Raw genomic sequence first — 13,804 nt, 5'->3', positions numbered from 1 at the left:
GCGTGGGGAAGGTTAGGGTTAGGCTACGGGTAAGGCTTTGGGAGGGGACGGTTAGGGATAGGCTGCGTGGGGAAGGTTAGGGTTAGGATGCAGGTAAGGATTCCGGAGGGGACTGTTAGGGTTAGGCTGCGTGGGGAAGGTTAGGGTTAGGCTACGGGTAAGGCTTCGGGAGGGGACGGTTAGGGATAGGCTGCGTGGGGAAGGTTAGGCTTAGGCTACGGGTAAGGATTCGGGAGGGGACGGTAAGGGAAATGCTGCGTGGGGAAGGTTAGGGTTAGGCTGTAGGTAAGGCTTCGGGAGGGGACGGTTAGGGATAGGTTGCGTGGGGAAGGTTAGGGTTAGGCTACGGGTAAGGCTTTGGGAGGGGACGGTTAGGGATAGGCTGCGTGGGGGAGGTTAGGCTACGGGTAAGGCTTTGGGAGGGGACGGTTAGGGATAGGCTGCGTGGGGAAGGTTAGAGTTAGGCTGTAGGTAAGGCTTCGGGAGGGGACGGTTAGGGATAGGCTGCGTGGGGAAGGTTAGGGTTAGGCTGCATGGGGAAGGTTAGGGTTAGGCTACGGGTAAGGCTTCGGGAGGGGACGGTTAGTTATAGGCTGCATGGGGAAGGTTAGGGTTAGGCTGCGTGGGGAAGGTTAGGGTTAGGCTACGGGTAAGGCTTCGGGAGGGGACGGTTAGGGATTGGCTGCGTGGGGAAGGTTAGGCTTAGGCTGCAGGTAAGGCTTCGGGAGGGGATGGTTAGAGTTAGGCTGCGTGGGGAGGGTTAGAGGTAGGCTGCAGGTAAGGCTTCGGGAGGGGACGGTTAGGGATAGGCTGCGTGGGGAAGGTTAGGGTTAGGCTGTAGGTAAGGCTTCGGGAGGGGACGGTTAGGGATAGGCTGCATGGGGAAGGTTAGGGTTAGGCTACGGGTAAGGCTTCGGGAGGGGACGGATAGGGATAGGCTGCGTGGGGAAGGTTAGGGTTAGGCTACGGGTAAGGCTTCGGGAGGGGACGGATAGGGATAGGCTGCGTGGGGAAGGTTAGAGTTAGGCTGTATGTAAGGCTTCGGGAGGGGACTGTTAGGGTTAGGCTGCGTGGTGAAGGTTAGGGTTAGGCTACGGGTAAGGCTTTGGGAGTGGACGGTTAGGGATAGGCTGCGTGGGGAAGGTTAGGGTTAGGATGTAGGTAAGGCTTCGGGAGGGGACGGTTAGGGTTAGGCTGCGTGGGGGAGGTTAGGGTTAGGCTACGGGTAAGGCTTCGGGAGGGGACGGTTAGTTTTAGGCTGCATGGGGAAGGTTAGGGCTAGGCTGCATGTAAGGCTTCGGGAGGGGACTGTTAGGGATAGGCTGCGTGGGGAAGGTTAGGCTTAGGCTACGGGTAAGGATTCGGGAGGGGACTGTTAGGGATAGGCTGCGTGGGGAAGGTTAGGGTTAGGCTACGGGTAAGGCTTCGGGAGGGGAAGGTTAGGTTTAGGCTGCATGGGGAAGGTTAGGGTTAGGCTATGGGTAAGGCTTCGGGAGGGGAAGGTTAGGGATAGGCTGCGTAGGGAAGGTTAGGTTTAGGCTGCATGGGGAAGGTTAGGGTTAGGCTACGGGTAAGGCTTCGGGAGGGGACGGTTAGTTTTAGGCTGCATGGGGAAGGTTAGGGCTAGGCTGCATGTAAGGCTTCGGGAGGGGACGGTTAGGGATAGGCTGCGTGGGGAAGGTTAGGCTTAGGCTACGGGTAAGGATTCGGGAGGGGACTGTTAGGGATAGGCTGCGTGGGGAAGGTTAGGGTTAGGCTACAGGTAAGGCTTCGGGAGGGGACGGTTAGGGATAGGCTGCGTGGGTGAGGTTGGGGTTAGGCTACGGGTAAGGCTTCGGGAGGGGATGGTTAGGGATAGGCTGCGTGGGGAAGGTTCGGTTTAGGCTTCATGGGGAAGGTTAGGGTTAGGCTACGGGTAAGGCTTCGGGAGGGGACAGTTAGGGATAGGCTGCGTGGGGAAGGTGAGGGTTAGGCTGTAGGTAAGGCTTCGGGAGGGGACGGTTAGGGATAGGCTGCATGGGGAAGGTTAGGGTTAGGCTACGGGTAAGGCTTCGGGAGGGGACGGATAGGGATAGGCTGCGTGGGGAAGGTTAGGGTTAGGCTACGGGTAGGGCTTCGGGAGGGGACGGATAGGGATAGGCTGCGTGGGGAAGGTTAGAGTTAGGCTGTATGTAAGGCTTCGGGAGGGGACTGTTAGGGTTAGGCTGCGTGGGGAAGGTTAGGGTTAGGCTACGGGTAAGGCTTTGGGAGGGGACGGTTAGGGATAGGCTGCGTGGGGAAGGTTAGGGTTAGGATGTAGGTAAGGCTTCGGGAGGGGACGGTTAGGGTTAGGCTGCGTGGGGGAGGTTAGGGTTAGGCTACGGGTAAGGCTTCGGGAGGGGACGGTTAGTTTTAGGCTGCATGGGGAAGGTTAGGGCTAGGCTGCATGTAAGGCTTCGGGAGGGGACGGTTAGGGATAGGCTGCGTGGGGAAGGTTAGGCTTAGGCTACGGGTAAGGATTCGGGAGGGGACTGTTAGGGATAGGCTGCGTGGGGAAGGTTAGGGTTAGGCTACGGGTAAGGCTTCGGGAGGGGAAGGTTAGGTTTAGGCTGCATGGGGAAGGTTAGGGTTAGGCTGCATGTAAGGCTTCGGGAGGGGACGGTTAGGGATAGGCTGCGTAGGGAAGGTTAGGTTTAGGCTGCATGGGGAAGGTTAGGGTTAGGCTATGGGTAAGGCTTCGGGAGGGGAAGGTTAGGGATAGGCTGCGTAGGGAAGGTTAGGTTTAGGCTGCATGGGGAAGGTTAGGGTTAGGCTACGGGTAAGGCTTCGGGAGGGGACGGTTAGTTTTAGGCTGCATGGGGAAGGTTAGGGTTAGGCTGCATGTAAGGCTTCGGGAGGGGACGGTTAGGGATAGGCTGCGTGGGGAAGGTTAGGCTTAGGCTACGGGTAAGGATTCGGGAGGGGACTGTTAGGGATAGGCTGCGTGGGGAAGGTTAGGGTTAAGGCTACAGGTAAGGCTTCGGGAGGGGACGGTTAGGGATAGGCTGCGTGGGTGAGGTTGGGGTTAGGCTACGGGTAAGGCTTCGGGAGGGGACGGTTAGGGATAGGCTGCGTGGGGAAGGTTAGGGTTAGGCTACGGGTAAGGCTTCGGGAGGGGACGGTTATGGATAGGCTGCATGGGGAAGGTTAGGGTTAGGATGTAGGTAAGGCTTCGGGAGGGGACGGTTAGGGTTAGGCTGCGTGGGGAAGGTTAGGGTTAGGCTACGGGTAAGGCTTCGGGAGGGGACGGTTAGGGATAGGCTGCGTGGGGAAGGTTAGGTTTAGGCTGCATGGGGAAGGTTAGGGTTAGGCTACAGGTAAGGCTTCGGGAGGGGACGGTTAGTTTTACGCTGCATGGGGAAGGTTAGGGTTAGGCTGCAGGTAAGGCTTCGGGAGGGGACGGTTAGGGATAGGCTGCGTGGGGAAGGTTAGGGTTAGGCTACGGGTAAGGCTTCGGGAGGGGACGGTTAGGGATAGGCTGCGTGGGGGAGGTTAGGGTTAAGGCTACGGGTAAGGCTTCGGGAGGGGACGGTTAGGGATAGGCTGCATGGGGAAGGTTAGGGTTAGGCTACGGGTAAGGCTTCGGGAGGGGACGGTTAGGGATAGGCTGCGTGGGGGAGGTTAGAGTTAGGCTACGGGTAAGGCTTCGGGAGGGGAAGGTTAGGGATAGGCTGCGTGGGGGAGGTTAGAGTTAGGCTGCATGGGGAAGGTTAGGGTTAGGCTATGGGTAAGGCTTCGGGAGGGGACGGTTAGGGATAGGCTGCGTGGGGAAGGTTAGGCTTAGGCTACGGGTAAGGATTCGGGAGGGGACGGTTAGGGATAGGCTGCGTCGGGAAGGTTAGGGTTAGGCTACGGGTAAGGCTTCGGGAGGGGACGGTTAGGGATAGGCTGCGTCGGGAAGGTTAGGGTTAGGCTACGGGTAAGGCTTCGGGAGGGGACGGTTAGGGAAAGGCTGCGTGGGGGAGGTTAGAGTTAGGCTACGGGTAATGCTTTGGGAGGGGACGGTTAGGGATAGGCTGCGTGGGGAAGGTTAGGTTTAGGCTGCATGGGGAAGGTTAGGGTTAGGCTACGGGTAAGGCTTCGGGAGGGGACGGTTAGGGATAGGCTGCGTGGGGAAGGTTAGGCTTAGGCTACGGGTAAGGCTTCGGGAGGGGACGGTTAGGGATAGGCTGCGTGGGGAAGGTTAGGCTTAGGCTACGGGTAAGGCTTCGGGAGGGGACGGTTAGGGATAGGCTGCGTGGGGAAGGTTAGGGTTAGGCTACGGGTAAGGCTTCGGGAGGGGACGGTTAGGGAAAGGCTGCGTGGGGGAGGTTAGAGTTAAGCTACGGGTAAGGCTTCGGGAGGGGACGGTTAGTGATAGGCTGCGTGGGGAAGGTTAGGGTTAGGCTACGGGTTAGGGTTAGGCTACGGGTAAGGCTTCGGGAGGGGATGGTTAGGGATAGGCTGCGTGGGGAAGGTTAGGTTTAGGCTGCATGGGGAAGGTTAGGGTTAGGCTACGGGTAAGGCTTCGGGAGGGGACGGTTAGTTTTAGGCTGCATGGGGAAGGTTAGGGTTAGGCTGCAGGTAAGGCTTCGGGAGGGGACGGTTAGGGATAGGCTGCGTGAGGAAGGTTAGGGTTAGGCTGTAGGTAAGGCTTCGGGAGGGGACGGTTAGGGATAGGCTGCATGGGGAAGGTTAGGGTTAGGCTACGGGTAAGGCTTCGGGAGGGGACGGATCGGGATAGGCTGCGCGGGGAAGGTTAGAGTTAGGCTGTATGTAAGGCTTCGGGAGGGGACTGTTAGGGTTAGGCTGCGTGGGGAAGGTTAGGGTTAGGCTACGGGTAAGGCTTTGGGAGGGGACGGTTAGGGATAGGCTGCGTGGGGAAGGTTAGGGTTAGGATGCAGGTAAGGATTCCGGAGGGGACTGTTAGGGTTAGGCTGCGTGGGGAAGGTTAGGGTTAGGCTACGGGTAAGGCTTCGGGAGGGGACGGTTAGGGATAGGCTGCGTGGGGAAGGTTAGGCTTAGGCTACGGGTAAGGATTCGGGAGGGGACGGTAAGGGAAATGCTGCGTGGGGAAGGTTAGGGTTAGGCTGTAGGTAAGGCTTCGGGAGGGGACGGTTAGGGATAGGTTGCGTGGGGAAGGTTAGGGTTAGGCTACGGGTAAGGCTTTGGGAGGGGACGGTTAGGGATAGGCTGCGTGGGGGAGGTTAGGCTACGGGTAAGGCTTTGGGAGGGGACGGTTAGGGATAGGCTGCGTGGGGAAGGTTAGAGTTAGGCTGTAGGTAAGGCTTCGGGAGGGGACGGTTAGGGATAGGCTGCGTGGGGAAGGTTAGGGTTAGGCTGCATGGGGAAGGTTAGGGTTAGGCTACGGGTAAGGCTTCGGGAGGGGACGGTTAGTTATAGGCTGCGTGGGGAAGGTTAGGGTTAGGCTACGGGTAAGGCTTCGGGAGGGGACGGTTAGTTTTAGGCTGCATGGGGAAGGTTAGGGTTAGGCTGCAGGTAAGGCTTCGGGAGGGGACGGTTAGGGATAGGCTGCGTGGGGAAGGTTAGGCTTAGGCTACGGGTAAGGCTTCGGGAGGGGACGGTTAGGGTTAGGCTACGGGTAAGACTTCGGGAGTGGACGGTTAGGGTTAGGCTGCATGGGGAAGGTTATGGTTAGGCTGCAGGTAAGGCTTCGGGAGGGGATGGTTAGAGTTAGGCTGCGTGGGGAGGGTTAGAGGTAGGCTGCAGGTAAGGCTTCGGGAGGGGACGGTTAGGGATAGGCTGCGTGGGGAAGGTTAGGGTTAGGCTGTAGGTAAGGCTTCGGGAGGGGACGGTTAGGGATAGGCTGCATGGGGAAGGTTAGGGTTAGGCTACGGGTAAGGCTTCGGGAGGGGACGGATAGGGATAGGCTGCGTGGGGAAGGTTAGAGTTAGGCTGTATGTAAGACTTCGGGAGTGGACGGTTAGGGTTAGGCTGCATGGGGAAGGTTAGGGTTAGGCTACGGGTAAGGCTTCGGGAGGGGACGGTTAGTTTTAGGCTGCATGGGGAAGGTGAGGGTTAGGCTACGGGTAAGGCTTCGGGAGGGGACGGTTAGTTTTAAGCTGCATGGGGAAGGTTAGGGTTAGGCTACGGGTAAGGCTTCGGGAGGGGACGGTTAGGGTTAGGCTACGGGTAAGACTTCGGGAGTGGACGGTTAGGGTTAGGCTGCGTGGGGAAGGTTATGGTTAGGCTGCAGGTAAGGCTTCGGGAGGGGACTGTTAGGGTTAGGCTGCGTGGGGAAGATTAGGGTTAGGCTACGGGTAAGGCTTCGGGAGGGGACGGTTATGGATAGGCTGCGTGGGGAAGGTTAGGGTTAGGCTGCATGGGGAAGGTTAGGGTTAGGCTACGGGTAAGGCTTCGGGAGGGGACGGTTAGTTATAGGCTGCGTGGGGAAGGTTAGGGTTAGGCTACGGGTAAGGCTTCGGGAGGGGACGGTTAGTTTTAGGCTGCATGGGGAAGGTGAGGGTTAGGCTACGGGTAAGGCTTCGGGAGGGGACGGTTAGTTTTAAGCTGCATGGGGAAGGTTAGGGTTAGGCTACGGGTAAGGCTTCGGGAGGGGACGGTTAGGGTTAGGCTACGGGTAAGACTTCGGGAGTGGACGGTTAGGGTTAGGCTGCATGGGGAAGGTTAGGGTTAGGCTACGGGTAAGGCTTCGGGAGGGGACGGTTAGTTTTAGGCTGCATGGGGAAGGTGAGGGTTAGGCTACGGGTAAGGCTTCGGGAGGGGACGGTTAGTTTTAAGCTGCATGGGGAAGGTTAGGGTTAGGCTACGGGTAAGGCTTCGGGAGGGGACGGTTAGGGTTAGGCTACGGGTAAGACTTCGGGAGTGGACGGTTAGGGTTAGGCTGCGTGGGGAAGGTTATGGTTAGGCTGCAGGTAAGGCTTCGGGAGGGGATGGTTAGAGTTAGGCTGCGTGGGGAGGCTTAGAGGTAGGCTGCAGGTAAGGCATCAGGAGGGGACGGTTAGGTTGCGGGAGTGGTAGGTTGGGGGTAGGGTTTACATACCTACCAGGATCGGTGGGGATACGGACTACTGGGATTTCATACCCAACCTGCCATAATAATAGACATAGCAGCCAATTTGTGAGACTAAAAGTGCATACACACTGGGCGATACGATATCGCTAATTTTCCCCCTTCTGAGCGATATTGTTTATTAGATTGCCCAGTGTGTATGCAACTGACGACGGCCAATGCTCACCCTGCGGGTCGTTCGGCCGTACATGTAGCTCAATTTAAACTCATCATCCAGAGGCATGTACAGCATGGCCACGACATGACGTCACTGTGCGATATCGCTAGCGATAGCGCACAGTGTGTATGCCCGCCATCGGGCGGGCCGGGAGGACACACCAGGTGATGTAACTCACGGAGCACATCGCCTAGAGTGTACCCACCTTTAGGTCTACGGCTGGCAGCGTATGGCTACCTTGCACATCCTGTACACTTGTTTAACACTGAGCCTTGTGCCATTTTCCCACACATAGCGGACAGCACAAATGCTAAGTAACCCTTACACACATGCGCTGTCAACAGGGTTTACCCGGGCAATCCAGCCCGTCACACATAGTGTTGTAGGGTTAAGGGTACGTATTAGGGGTTAGGGTTTGGATTAGGGTGAAGAGGGGTCGTAGCGTTATTCCTAGTTTCCCTTATATACACATAGGGGTATATGCAATTGCGGTCGAATTCCCGAAATTGTCGAATTCCGGGACTTTTTCGCCAAAAAAAAAAAAAATCGACAATGCAATTCAGTACTTTCCATCAAAAAAACGGACTATCAAAATTCGACTTTTTGAAATTCGGCTTTTCTGCAATGATACAAGTGCTGCAATTCGACCAAAGTATATTCAATTGAAGTTTGGAAATTCGACAACAGTGCTTTTAGACAGTAAATTCGTCATTTTCAATCCGCCACACTTTGGTGGGTGAAACTAATAAAAAAAAATTTAAAACATGTTTTTTTTGTGGTTTTTTTTCTTGGTAATAGCATATCTATTTATATTAGAAGGGATTAGGTACTTGGTTTGTCTTTTTTGGAGGCACAAGTATTATTTATATATTTTTAAAAATAATATTTTTATTTTTTTAGATGGAATGGTAAAATCCCAGAAAAAAAATGGCGTGGGGTCCCCCCTCCAAAGCATAACCAGCCTCGGGCTCTTCGAGCCGGACCTGGTTCTAAAAATCTGGGGGGGAAATGGACAGGGGATCCCCCGTATTTTTAAAACCAGCACCAGGCTCTGCGCCTGGTGCTCGTGCAAAAAACACGGGGGACAAAAAGAGTAGGGGTCCCCCGTATTTTTTACACCAGCATCGGGCTCCACTAGCTGGACAGATAATGCCACAGCCGGGGGTCACTTTTATACAGTGCCCTGCGGCCGTGGCATTAAATATCCAACTAGTCACCCCTGGCCGGGGTACCCTGGGGGTGTGTGGACCCCTTCAATCAAGGGGTCCCCCCCCAGCCACCCAAGGGCCAGGGGTGAAGCCCGAGGCTGTCCCCCCCCATCCAAGGGCTGCGGATGGGAGGCTGATAGCCTTGAGGAAAATGACATGAATATTGTTTTTCCCAGTAGTACTACAAGTCCCAGCAAGCCTCCCCCGCAAGCTGGTACTTGGAGAACCACAAGTACCAGCATGCGGGAGAAAAACGTGCCCGCTGGTACCTGTAGTACTACTGGAAAAAAATACCCAAATGAAAACAGGAGACACACACCGTGACAAGTACAACTTTATTACACACTGCCGACACACACATACTTACCTATGTTGACACGAAGCAGTCGGTCCTCTTCTCCAAGTAGAATCCACGGGTACCTGAAAATAAAAGATAATTATACTCACCTGATCCAGGGTCCAGAGATAAATCCTCGTACTTGTCAAAACAACAAAACGAACACCCGACCAGCGGACTGAAAGGGGTCCCATGTTGACACATGAGACCCCTTTCCACGAATGCAGACAACGTCCTTGCACTCTGCTGATTGGCTCTGTGCACGTCTGAGCTGCCAGACAGCGCATCACAAAGCCTCTCCATTATATTCAATGGTGGGAACTTTGCAGTTAGTGGTGGAGTCACCCGCGGTCAGTGGCTGACCGCGGGTAACCCCGCCGCTGACGGCAAAGTTCCCACCATTAAAAGTAATGGAGGGAGCTGTGCGATGCGCTGTCTGAGCTCAGACGCACACAGCCAATCAGGTGAGAGCTACGACGTGGCACTTCCTGATTGGCTGAAGGGACCTCAGTGACAGCAGTCACGTGGGGTCCCGGCATTCGGGGAAAGGGGTCTCATGTGTCAACATGGGACCCCTTTCAGTCCGGTGGTCGGGTGTTCGTGTTTTTTTTTTGCCAAGTACGAGGATTTTATCTCTGGACGTGGATTTATCTCTGGACACTGGCAGGTGAGTATAATTTTTTTCACAGGTACCCTCGGATCGTCGGAGACTGTGGCAGTCGGCGTGTCAACATAGGTAAGTATGTGTGTGTCGGCAGTGTGTAATAAAGTTGTACTTGTCACGATGTGTGTCTCCTGTTTTTATTTGGGTATTTTTTTTCCAGTAGTACTACAGGTACCAGCGGGCCCGTTTTTCTCCCGCATGCTGGTACTTGTGGTTCTCCAAGTACCAGCTTGCGGGGGAGGCTTGCTGGGACTTGTAGTACTACTGGGAAAAACAATATTCATGTCATTTTCCTCAAGGCTATCAGCCTCCCATCCACAGCCCTTGGATGGGGGGGGACAGCCTTGGGCTTCACCCCTGGCCCTTGGGTGGCTGGGGGGGGGACCCCTTGATTGAAGGGGTCCCCACTCCCCCAGGGTACCCCGGCCAGGGGTGACTAGTTGGATATTTAATGTCACGGCCGCAGGGCACTGTATAAAAGTGACCCCCGGCTGTGGCATTATCTGTCCAGCTAGTGGAGCCCGATGCTGGTGTAAAAAATACGGGGGACCCCTACTCTTTTTGTCCCCCGTATTTTTTGCACCAGCACCAGGCGCAGAGCCCGGTGCTGGTTTTAAAAATACGGGGGATCCCCTGTCCATTTTTCCCCCGGATTTTTAGAACCAGGACCAGCTCGAAGAGCCCGAGGCTGGTTATGCTTTGGAGGGGGGACCCCACGCCATTTTTTTTCGGGTTTTTCCCGTTTTTTTTAAATCGCGGCAAAATCCGTCAAATCGGACGTTTTTCGCCCGCGGGACTGTCGAATCCGTTTTCCATTGAATATGGTGAATTTCGGCAACCACTTGCCGAAATTGGACGGTCGAATTGTGTCGAATTTAAAAACGGCGATAATTTGCCGCGATTCGCCGCTAATTGCATATACCCCATAGCTGAAATAACCTTGGACACAGCCTTGGCAAAGAAAAGTGGCCGCATGGATCAATGCGGGAGCTACTGTTAAACGCACGTCACTTTCTGCCCCACACACACGCAATTTGGCTTCCATGGACCAGGGCCCTGTACACCCCCAGCCCCCCCCCCCCACACACAGTCATGTTTGACAAGAGAGATGATTGGTGTATTCGCTCTGCTGTGTAATATGTAGGAGTTGTAGATCAGCATGTGCATGAAGCAAACACGGAGGCTACACACAGTATAGAACCATGGGCCCGATTCAGACCTGATCAATGTTGTGCGAACTCGCACAGCGGACGATTAACGAATGACTGCGCATGCACCGCGTGACGTCAAACAGCAACAGGATTGTGATCGCAAGGTGATTGACAGGAAGCAGACATTTGGGGGTGGTAACTGGCTGTTTCCTGGGAGTGTCAGGGAGAACGTGGGCGTGCCCAAGCGGTTTCTGGGAGGGTGTGTGATGTCTGCTCTGGCCCCGATCAGCCGGATTCTATCGCCCTGTAGGAGTAAGTCCTGGGCTGCGCATAATGGAAATATCATTCGATGGTGAGAACGGATTTGCAGCTGTCCGTTGTCTGGTGAAGTTTTTGCGCGGCGTACACATGCACGGGACGGGTTTTCACTTTATATGGGCGGAGGCTGTCTGATCGCAGACCGCTGCAAAAACGCACAGCAGCGAACAGGTCTGAATCGGGCCCAATGTCTGAGAAGGTAACATACGTGGCTGATATTGAAGTGTGGTGGTTTATTGATAACCTGGCACTTCTGCGCCTTTATCCCGGAGATGTGCGCTGTGATTCGCTAGTACAGCACCGCCCTTGTGGCATAGGAAACTATAGCACTGCCCTCTGGCAGCATTCTTATCACAATCCCATATAAAATACATAACGAAGGTCACCCTAATGTTCTACACGTACAGCGCAGATCGCAGTGACTGACCAGTACCAAAAATACCTCAAATGCCCATACACAGGGGGGGGGGGGGGGGGGGGTGTAATATATATATATTCATTCATTCAACATACATTCATATCTTTTCTACAATGTATGTACACACAGAGATTACATAATCATTCATATTCCTGCTTATCATATGCATATATACATAGAGTGTGTGCATGTAATATACACCTACACTGCAATAAATACATACATACATAATACATACATATATACATACATACATAATACATACATCATACATACATACATACATAATACATACATCATACATCATACATACATACATAATACATACATCATACATACATACTACATACATCATACATACATACATACATACATACATACATACATACATACATACATAAGACACAGGTGTAATCTACACAGTACAACACAGGATACATTTACACACAGAACACGCATATACCGCACACATATACCGCAGGAAAGACAATGTATGATCTATATTATTCCACAAGGAGCCGGGAACACTCACCACGTCCTGCAGCCGCCGCCGAGCTACTGTCACAGCCGCAGAAGGAGGTCGCTGAGTGGGAGGCTGAGCCGCCTGTGTCACGGGAGCAGCCGCAGCGCCGCAGGCTGGAATACAGAGGTTCTGGCGACCTCTACTGGCTGCTGAGCATATTGCAGGGATTAATATGGACTTGGCATTCGCGCCATCACCACGTGCTATAAGGACTGGAGGTAAAATATGGACAGGTATAACTACAAACACTTACCATGGCAGGAGAATGGACTGTATTTATAAATGCCAATAACTATTTGCCCCAAACAACATTATTATTATTATCATCATCATCATCTTTTATTTATATGGCAACACAAGGGATCCGCAGCTCCCAATTACAGAGTACACAAATGCGCAAAACAAGAAAACAAAATGTGAGGCAATATAGGACAAGTACAAGGTATAGACAGAGAACCAGGGTGTGGGGCCATCAAAGAGAGGAGGTACTGGCAGAGGCGGAGGAGGTGTTGAGAGACCGGAAGCTGTACGCCATTACCGGAAGTCCCCGGGACCCAGGGCCGGATTTAGGGGGGGGCGAACGGGGCGACCGCCCCCCCTAACACACAGCTCCATTCCATGTGCTGCTGTGTACACAGTGTACCGGAGATCTGCATTAACCCCTCCCACAGCAGAGCGAGTCACAGCTGGGTGAGACAGATAGACGGGATTGAGCTGAGCACTTGTGCAGAGGGAGGAGAGAGCTCTCCCGAGTCCCAGCCAATCAGAGCTGGCCTTCCTCCCCTGCTCCTCCTCTCTCCTCTGGTCTCCCTGTGTGTGAGCCTGGTCAGCCTGTTGCAAAGCATTACTGGGATTGGGAGTCTCTCGCGTCTCACCAGTGTCTGCCCTGCATCATGTCTCCTGACTGAGCTGCAAGAGGAGCCCCCCTCCTCACCTTCCTTCTCCCCCCAGAAATTCCAATCTCCTTGTCTGCAGCTTGTAACGGAGGTCAGTGTCCCGTATGTGTGCACTGGGCAACTTAGCTGATGTCTGCTTACAGGTCAGACTTCAGCAATCAGTGAAGAGAGACATGCATTCTGTGTGATAGCAGCAGCACTGGGTGAAGAGAGAGGTCTGTGCAGCCTGCTTGTAACATGAGACATGTCTCCTCTCAGACAGACTATGGGCAGTTCTGTACACCTTTCTTAGGTGCAGCCACAGACTTTCACCCTGACCCCCACTGCTGCTCATTTATTAGTTAGCATCACAATACAATTTAATAAAAAATAAAATACTACTCTTATCTCACACACAAAAACAGCTAAATTCCCCATTGCTTTGAAAGTTTCATATTTTGTGTTTGGGAGGGGCTGGACTAGAAGTGGGAGGAGTAATGAGTAGAGAGGGGAGGAGTCCGCATTGATTCTTAAACCGCCCCCCCTAAAAGAAATGTCTAGATCCGTCCCTGCCGGGACCGGCGTGTGCTGAGCGCGAGTGGGAGCGAGCAGCAGGGGGAATCGCTGCGGCTGCCAATCATCAGTGTTGTGATCGTGTGTGAGAGGGGAGCGCTGAGCTGCGGGAGCAGGCAGCAGGCGTGAACGCTGTGGGGTTGATTCCGCATTGATTGTAGGTGTGTGGGGAGAGGGGGGTTACTGAGCATCAGGTAATAGCACCGCTGCTGCTGCTGCGGCTCCAGGAGTGAGTGCTTGGGGTCTAGTTGCTGCTGCGGCTCCAGGAGTGAGTGCTTGGGGTCTAGTTGCTGCTGCGGCTCCAGGAGTGAGTGCTTGGGGTCTAGTTGCTGCTGCGGCTCCAGGAGTGAGTGCTTGGGGTCTAGTTGCTGCTGCGGCTCCAGGAGTGAGTGCTTGGGGTCTAGTTGCTGCTGCAGGAGGTCCTGGCATCCCCCGGACACGCAAGTATCACTATTATTATAGTGGAAGGTGGGATGTACTTAAGAAAGACTATAGGGAATTGGGCAATAAACTTATGGCAAGGACATCT

The 13,804-nt window shown here is 54.0% G+C and overlaps 1 protein-coding gene across 3 annotated transcripts in view; it reads right to left on the bottom strand.

Moving 5' to 3' along the window:
• Positions 1-12,484, bottom strand: part of RERG (RAS like estrogen regulated growth inhibitor) — a 333,438-nt gene extending 320,954 nt beyond the window's left edge. For 2 of the 3 annotated variants that reach the window (XM_063929455.1, XM_063929454.1), the window contains exons 1-2: positions 12,366-12,469; positions 11,837-12,039 (exon numbers count right to left, since the gene is read on the bottom strand). The gene's annotated coding sequence lies outside the window, so the exon portion shown is untranslated. Of the gene's footprint in view, positions 1-11,836; positions 12,040-12,365 lie in introns of all 3 variants that reach the window. The other variant, XR_010179772.1, reaches the window with a different exon arrangement.
• Positions 12,485-13,804: the final 1,320 nt, after the last annotated feature.

The sequence above is a fragment of the Pseudophryne corroboree genome, chromosome 6 (assembly GCF_028390025.1).
Source record: "Pseudophryne corroboree isolate aPseCor3 chromosome 6, aPseCor3.hap2, whole genome shotgun sequence".
Lineage (NCBI taxonomy): Eukaryota > Metazoa > Chordata > Amphibia > Anura > Myobatrachidae > Pseudophryne > Pseudophryne corroboree.
The sequence above is the reverse complement of the archived record's forward strand: the minus strand, read 5'-3'. Positions and strand labels throughout refer to the sequence as shown.